The sequence below is a fragment of the Mandrillus leucophaeus genome, unplaced genomic scaffold, assembly GCF_000951045.1.
Source record: "Mandrillus leucophaeus isolate KB7577 unplaced genomic scaffold, Mleu.le_1.0 Scaffold210, whole genome shotgun sequence".
Taxonomy (NCBI): Eukaryota; Metazoa; Chordata; class Mammalia; order Primates; family Cercopithecidae; genus Mandrillus; species Mandrillus leucophaeus.
The window spans coordinates 93216-102645 of NW_012102144.1; positions in this window are offsets into that span (position 1 = coordinate 93216).

Genomic DNA, 9430 nt, shown 5'->3' on the forward strand with positions numbered 1-9430 from the left:
CATTCCATTGGTGAAGTAGTCACAGAGCCCAGATTAAACAGTGAGATAAATCAGCTCCACTTCCTGATGGGAAGTGTCATATAATTTGGGGGCTATATTTCAAAACTGCCACATCTTTAAACAACCACAAGAGATATACTGGTTATTAATACATCCCAATGTTACAAACAAGGGAACTGACACAAAGAGGGACTAAGTAATTTACCCAAAGTCACACAGCTCTTACATGTCATCTAAGGCCTAAGTCCAGGTCTTTCTGTCTCCACAAACCCCAAGCTCCAGTGACTCTGCTGTTCTATGTCTTCTTGTGATTAGTATGTATAAAACTCCCCATAGTTCAGAATGTATAGCATGGATTTGTTGCTTGAGGGTAAAGAGCCCAGGGGTTCCATACATTGAGAAAAATATAGGTAGGGACTTTATCTGGTATTGGGTAGACAAAAAAAGTGAAGGAGCTCAGTAATCTGCCAAAGAAATAGTGGAAAGATTAGCTGACCAGTGATCAATAAGATGCCTGAATTTAAGCGAAACAATAATATACCTGAAAGGCACTCTTACAAGCCTGTTTGAAAAAAATCATTTCAAATAGAGATGCACATATCCATTAAGCATGCAGAGAAACTCCTTGAGCTTTTAAGAGAGAAAGTGCTCTATATGAAGGGCAATTTTATTATAAACGGAAACAACTCCTACCAGCGCATAGCAGGCATAAGTGTGTATTTTTAAAATTGTGTCTCCAGAACTAAATGTTAAATAGGTGTGTCTCCAGAACTAAATGTTAAATAGGGCCTAATATTTTTGTTTTTCGTGATGTAAGTGGTAGTCTGACATTCAACAGAAGTTCAGTATATTAGTTAGTTCTCACACTGCTATGAAGAAATACCCAAGACTGGGTATTTATAAAGCAAAGAGGTTCAATTGACTCACAGTTCTGCATGGCTATGAAGGCCTCAGGAAACTTGCAATCACAGCGGAAGGCAAAGGAGAAGCAGGCACCTTCTTCACAGGGTGGAAGGACGGAGTGAGTGCAAGCAGGGGAAATTCCAGAAGCTTATAAGACAGTCAGATCTCCTGAGACTCACTATCACAAGAACAGCATGGGGGAAACTGCCACCACGATTCAATTACTTCCATCTGGTCCCGCCCTTGACACGTGGGGATTATGGGGATTAAGATGAGATTTAGGTGGAGACACAGCCAAACCACATCACTCAGTTCTACCCTATCAGAATAGCCCTTGCTCTCTAAAAGAAACTATAAAACGGTTTAAAATTCTGTAGCTTGCAGGCACATTACTGGCTTGTTGATTGAACAAATTTCTTCCAAGAAGGAAGATATATGAGTCTTTCAAAACTATAGAAATAATTTAAATGTGTTTTTAAGTATACAGTATTAGTGGCAATTTGGTTTCTAATGACATTCTTTTTTTTTTTTTTCCCCCCCTGAGATGGAGTCTCAATCTGTGGCCCAGGCTGGAGGTAGTGGTGCAATCTTGGCTCACTGCAACCTCCACCTCCCAGGTTCAAGTGATTCTTCTGCCTCAGCCTCCTGAGTGGCTATCACAGGCACCTGCCACCATGCCTGGCTAATTTTTGTATTTTTAGTAGAGACGGGGTTTCACCATGTTGGCCAGGTTGGTCTCAAACTCCTGACCTCAAGTGATCCACCTGCCTCAGCTTCCCAAAGTGTTGGGATCACAGGCGTGAGCCACTGACCCCAGCCAATGGCATTCTTTAAGTTTGAAATGTATGACTTTTAACAAAAGATATACATTAACAAAACCAAACAAAACCTTTCCTCCTTCCTTAGCTTTAAGAAACAATGTAAGGACAAGTTTTATTTTCTAGTAATAAAAATATATGCTTTCATAATGTTCCATACACTAAAATGTGGGAAGCGGGAAAATTTATTAATCACTAGACTTTCACATTCCATGTGGGCTGTGAACATCACCACTGTTATCCTAATACCTAGTGAAGTGTTTATGTTGAGTAGACATTCAATAAATCATTATTGAATGAATGAGATTTTTCATTTAAGAAATGATATTTAGACATATAGTCCACGTCCACTTAATGGATTTAAAGTGGATGCATCAATATTTAATATTGCATTTTACCTCACTTCCCTTATTTGCTATAGAGCAGGAAGAGTATTAAACATCATCTCTCCTAACTTTTTCTACAAGTGAAAAAATTGATTCTAGAAACACAGACTCTAGCAAACCTGGCCAAAGTTCACAGATGCTGCGAAGATCCAAACCAGGTAACTCCCAATCCAAGTGAACAAAGTAATACTCATTGCTGATGTGAAAGGGAAACATGGCTATCCCTTACCAAACCGAGTGCGCCCATGTTCCCTAACTAGAAGTTGGCTCAGGAAAGAGAAGAAGTTATAAACTAGTTTAATTATTTCTGATTTCTTTTTCTATTTTTTTAGCACCATTGCCTTGTTACTATTTTCACCGCTGTTACATTGCCTATTTGACTTAGAACATTCAAATGTTGAAAATTCAGGTGTTTGTTGTATTTAGTATTATAGTGTCTAGTATCTTGTAGATGCTCAATACATTATTAATGGAATAAAACAAAAATAAAGTAGTGTTGTTGTAGCATCCGCATGTGTCTCACTTGTCAACATACTGGTTATATTTATGGAGGCTCACTCAGTGCTGGCTTCTCCACTAGACCCAGTAGCCACGGTGCCTAGAGTCCATGGTACTCTTAGGGAATTGTGAAGATATTTTTATTTTGTAAGTCTAAAGGAAAAAAAAAATGAATGTAATCAGCTTAGGTTATATTCATCTTTATACCAATACAGTCAAAAAATGCAACTGTTAATATAATTTTGTGGAGATAGGCCTTATGAAAGTCATAATGTGGCCCTGGGCTTTTCTTGGATGCTGTAAGAACTGATGTGCAAAGTTATAGAAGTGCACTGGGCTCGTTGAGAACTTATAGGCATGAAAGTGGAGCTCAATGTGTGTCCTCAAAAGTTGGAAAAAGTGAGCTGATACTTGAAAATATATCAGGTTAACTAATGGTGGACTAATCAAAGGAGAGTTGGAAAGTCTGAGTGACTTGCTGTCTCCGTTTGTTGGGGAAAAGGATACATGAGTTTTTCCCACCAACCACCATGGGCCACACGTCAAAGAACCATCTTGGATCCTCTTAGGTTCTGCCTTAAAGGGTTTTCCTAGAGTGTCAATAGGACCTCAAAAGAGGGGAACCTGAGGGGACTTCCAGCTGCAGAAGGAGTAAGTGACCCGTGAAGCAGAGTCACCTTTGCTGAAGTCAAAGAGGGGCAGGTAAGTGGTCCCCAATAGTGGAAGTTGAGAGAATCTTTCTGAATAAGAGAAAATCTTTTAGGATGGGAAAGAATGGAGCCAATTTACAACAGTGTCAATCAACTAAGGGCCCTCCTGCTCCACCACCCCTTCTTTATTCCTATCAGAAAGCTGTTAGTTAAGAGAGAGAGGAAGAGAAACCAGGAGAGAAAGAAGCAAATCCCAGCATCTTCTACTATGTGCAGGCTTCTCACCTCCATTAGGCCCCGGCTGCAGGATACGGGAAGAAACTTTCAATCAGTTTTGCAATTTTTATTATTATATAGGACTGGGAATTACAAATTTTAGATTCACGATCATTTTAAATGACCGTACACCTTTTTATTAAGACAGTAATCAAGAGTCATGCCTGAGGTTTCTTTCAGGAGCCTGAGGAAACTTCCCTCCACCAGCCCCCTACTAAATAAATTTTAAAAGAATTATGGAGGTCTGAAACAAAAAAGCAACTTGTTCAGTATCACTAATTTCAGCAAAAATAAAAAATATTATAAAACAGTTCATAACTTCAGACATGGTTTCACAAATTCAGATTTCCTGTCACTTGAATATTCATTGTTTCACGCTGTGGAATAAGCACTCTTAATGGAAAAAAGCAAGCAAAATGAGCACAGAATTTAACTTATGATTCTATGTGCCAAGGCATAAGTGAGAGGGGAAGTCCCCAAAGACAGCCTTTATTAAAGATTCATTGATAACATGCCATCTAGACAGCAAAAGGAAAGGCCTGGGTGACATTGAAGAAATCATTATGTTAAGTTGTGGATAGATGATCAAATCACTTGATCCATTGTTGACACGTACAGCATATGTGTTTAATTGTGATAACTTCTGTTTCTATTTAAATATTTATAGAAAATATGGAAAACAATTGACCCTTGAATAACATGTGGGTTAGTAGCGCTGACCCCCCACAAAAACTCATGTATGACTTTTGACTCCCAGAAACACAACTACTAATAGCCTGCTGTTGACCGGAAGCCTTATCGACAGCATAAACAATCCGTTAACACAAATTTGTATGTTAAATATATAATACGCTCTATTCTTACAACGAAGTAAGCTAGAGACAGGAAAATATTATTAAGAAAATCACAAAGAAGGGAAATATATTTACTATACTTTAAGAAGTGGATCATCATAAAGGTCTTCATCCTTGTCTTCATGTTGAGTAAGCTGAAGGAGGAGGAGGAAGAGGAGGGGTTGATCTTGCTGTCTCAGGGGTGGTGTAGGTGGAAGAAAATCCACATATACATTAACTCACATAGTTCAAACCCATGTTTCTCAAGGATCAACTGTAGTTTGAAAATTTAGAAAACTTAATATCAGACATTTTATTACAAGGGAGTTTATGGAATTATTTGGCACTGAAAGTGAATTTTCCAATTGTACTACCTTTTGAAATTTTTGCACTGTGTCAATGCTAGAAATTTATTTCAATTTTTAGGTAATTTTACTCACATGAAATACTTGTGAAGAGACTTTTGTTATAATTTTAATACTAAGACCACTGAGAAACCATTATATATTTAAATATCCCTCATATTTATTCCCTCAATTATGATATAGGCATAAATTCTATTTTCCTAATAATATAAGTATATAATTTGCTTATGAATAAAAAATTATTCTCACAAATGCTTGACCGTGGAAAGGTGGGTGTGGGAGTTCAAGCTGAAACAAATATGTGCACAACTGCTTTTGAGAAATGAAGACCAGGCTGAGTGCAGCAGCTCACGCTTGTAATTTCAGCACTTTGGGAGGCCGACGTGGGTGGATCACTAGAGGTCAGGAGTTCAAGATCAACCTGGCCAACATGATGAAACCCTATCTCTACTAAAAATACAAAAATTAGCTTGGCATGGTGGCGGGCGCCTATAATCCCAGCTACTTGGGAGGCTGAGGCAGGAGAATCACTTGAACCCAGGAGGTGGAGGTTGCAGTGAGCCACTGCACTCCACCCTGGGTGACAGAGTGAGACTCCATCTCAAAAAAAAAAAAAAAAAAAAAAAAAATGAAGACCAATCCTAGAATTTATGTAACAGCCACTCCTCTTTGGTTCTTTTAATGTGATTATTGTTATTACCAACAATTGTGTCTCAGATGAAAAGGAATTTAAAAATATTTGCTCATAGAAACACTGCTAGATAAGCCTTTGTAAGGACATTCTGTACCACAAATATCTACCTACTTGCTCTACACAGAACTGATATTCTAAGCACTCCATATTGCATTTCATCCAATGTCATCTTATTCAAACTGAGTTTGTTGCATTCTACTTTTATCGGTCACCTAATATGTGCCAGACACTGAGCTTAGCAACTAATGGGCTACAAATATGAGTAATCCATATTTTCTGGAGATCATATATTCATTCAAGAAACATTTTCTCTGTGCCTATTATGTGCCAGATTTCTTAAGGGAGTTGGAGGTGCCTAATTTAGAGCATTAGGTAAGACTTCTAAGGTTAGAAAAGGACACTAAATTAAGATAACCATAGTAAAACCAGAGGATTATAAATGCTAAAATAATATTTTCAAATACAAAGAGCATAGGATAAAAATGACTAAAAGAGGTAGAAATCTGGAAGCCTTTACAAAGCAGATGCCATTTGAACTGAGCATTGAGGGGCTTTGTATTAGGGGACAGTCTAAAGTACTCTCAGAACCAAAAAACCAATCCCAAAACATAATAGCATGAACAAAGTACTACCTTATTACAAATACAGTGTCAGATAAACCTATGAACCTCCAGACATGACTTTCATCTTTGACTCCAAGGTGGCTGCTCTTACTCCCCAGCTATCAGGAAGAGAGAATAGCACTAAGATAAAACAATAACTCCTTAAGATATTTTGAAAATTTTTCTTAAGATCAAATGATTTTGCAAAAATCATCAGTCGTAAGATTAAAATAAATCAAACCAAGGGACATAACGCTGATTGAGAATGTGGGTGAACCAGTTCTCTAATATTTAATTAGGCAGTTGGGACTGACTGGTAGCTAAATGAAAGTCTCATCAATATCTTCAGATTCCAGTTGTGATCTGAGAGATGTATATTTCATGCCTTATACAATTAGAAGGTATAAAATTTGTTCAAATTCTTGAGAAATACTGACTTCAAACTTGCCTTGGTTTTTAGTTGTATGAATGTGGGCCAGTAATTTAACTTATCTATGCTTCAGTTCCATTATTTATAAGATGTAGATAATAATAACTACTTCATAGTGTTATAAAGAGATTATCACAGTGCCTGGCATGTAGTAAATTCTGAATAAAAGTAACTTACAGTGAGACTGTTGATAATATCTGCTGACCACGATTTAGAGATAAAAATTCTCTTTTCCTTCCCTTCCTTCCTTCCTGCCTTCTTTCCTTCCTTCCTTCCTTCTTTCCTTCCTTCCCTCTTTTTAAGTGTTTATCATTTTAATCTGTTTTCTATTTCTGGCGAAGAAACTATGTAATTTTACCTTTCTTCTGGGTACTATTTGCCAAGCAGGTGTAAAACTGCAGTGCAATATAATTTAGTAAAAACCTAATTTTAGGTATTGGATTCATGCTGCTTCTCTTTGTGTGAGTGGATTGGCCAGTATCCTCACATGTTAGCCCAGCTATGTGAAAGAACTTAGGCAGGCAGACATTATAACCTTGAGTGCCAAAGGAGTCCATTTTCTATTATCTTAATATTTAAATTAATGTGCATTTTACTTTTCTTAAAGGTTTAGTTTAGGAAGGAACAAGGAAATTACCCTTTTAATTGTTGAGCAGGGTAAGGTTTTCTTTTACCACATTCAGAGCAGATGCAAAAGCTATTTTGTCATATTGAAGTGCAAGGTCTAAAGACTGGAGAATATAATAAAGTGAATGCATGCAGTACACTTTGTATTACATACTTTTATTAAGTATATGGTAGAATCCATTGATCTTTCCTATCTTCATCATCTATATGTTTTACCTATATAAATATCTCTTCCCTAAAACAGAAGTAAAACTATTAGAGATTGTACATGTTGCTAAGCAAAACTCATTTTAAGAAAAGTGAGTTTTTAAAAAACTCTGCCAAAGCTCAACTTATAACCATCAGGGAAATAAAAAATCTGCTGTATTATATAATCTTAGGATTATATGTATTTCATTTATATAGCATCTATATATAGTAATATATTTAATCTATAGTTTTAGGATTCTCCAATAATGTATGTGTATGTGTATGTATACATCCCCCAAAAGAATGTTTTGAATGACCAAATATTCTTGCTAACCTCCAAGGAAAATTCCCAGATCAACTGACAGCCTAGGGGTTCAAAGAGAAAGGAAGAAAAGAGAATTGGGGGAAAAGGAAGAAATGAGAATTTTGAAAGAAGGAAAGAAAAGACAATAAATGACTTCTTAAAAGTATATGTTGTGAGCAGTGGTGTGTGATAACCATGCAGGGTGTTAATATCATAGACCATCTCCTTTCCATTGCTGTTGGTCATATTTCTTAGACTTTTAGTAGATGTCTACATTAACTCATCTGCTGCCAGATATTCTTCTGGGTGCCTTACTGTATTAATTCATTTATTCCTTCTTGCTAAGTGATGGGGGTGATAAAAATTATTACCTCCATTTTACAGATAAGGAAACTGAACGACAAGAGGGTGGTGACTTCCCAAGGTCATACAACTAGGAAATGATAGAGCCAGGATATGATGAACTCAGTTGAACTGACTCGAACTTGTGTCAATACCTTTATGGAGACTCTTTCCTTGGGATGAAGACTAGGCAAGAATGGAGGCCCATTCTTTGGGCTTTGTTTACATCACTCAAAAATTGCAGTGTGTGGTGTTAAAACTGACCCAATCGTTCCATAGGCATTTTTTTGGGATAAACATAGAAATTGTCCCTTGTGGTCTTAAAACTTGAAAGTAACATTTGTTTTATCTAGGTTCCTTCCTCAGGAAATCACCTCAGTCCTCTCAAAAAAAGTACCAAAGAATTGAAACTCACCAGATCACTGCATCCAGACAATGAAATGCCATACCCTTCATTCCTCAGTCCTTATCCCTCCCTAGTTCCTGTTTTCCCACACGTAGTTTTGTTTCTTCCCTGCTATACAAATGGTCAGGGAGATGGATTTGAGACTAATCTCACATCTCTTTGGCTGCAGCACCAGATTAAAGCCTTCTTCCTTGGCATACTTATTGTCTCAGTGACTGGCTTTTTGTGTGGCAAGCAGCAGGACCTGGACAAAACCTCTGGTGTTTTGGTAACAATGTGAAACGAACTCAAAGATGTTGTGCTTCATGAATCTGTGAAAATATGGGAGTGATCCCAGGAGAATGTCAAAAATGATGAGCATTTTGGAAATACACAGTTAATGATGAAAGATAAAAATTACAATGATTGAGCCTTTGAGAAGGGGGAAGAGATTTTTTTCTAATTGTGTTCTAGTACGTTCCTGGAATACTAGCAGTAGTCATAGAAAATGGTGCCCATCTTTACTTCAGTTCTCCAGAGAAATTTTGTTTATGTTTCAGCAAGAAAAATATTTTTGCCTAAAGCTTGTGACATTTTCAAAATTGCAATGAAAACTGCAAATCATCTTTTTCTTGGAAAGTTATGAGAGTAGGAGGAAAATCCTGACTCTGCTGTTTACTCTCTATAAGACCTTAGTTGAGATTTTTAATCTCTTTGAACTCTTTTCTTATCTGCATAATGGAAGCAACAGTAGTAGATACTTATAAGGTTGATGAGGAAAGAAAGAATTTATGCCTATAGAGGCACATAGCATTCTGTCCAGCATCTACTTAATATTAATACTTAATGTATTATTAGAGCCCTTATTAGCATCTACTTAATATTAATACTTAATGTATTATTAGAGCCCTTATTATAATTACTGTTGCTATTATTATTCTCTGGGGTCAATGGATTCAATCCTTTTGTGTTAGTTTTGGTCCTCTAATTTGCATGTATTCAAGCCTAACATAATTAACAAAAATCTATTTCATTTGGAACAAATATGAAAATAGAAATAGTAAAAGCATTTAATAATTTAAGTTCACATTGACCATCCATATATGAATTTTTTTTTTTTTTTTTTTT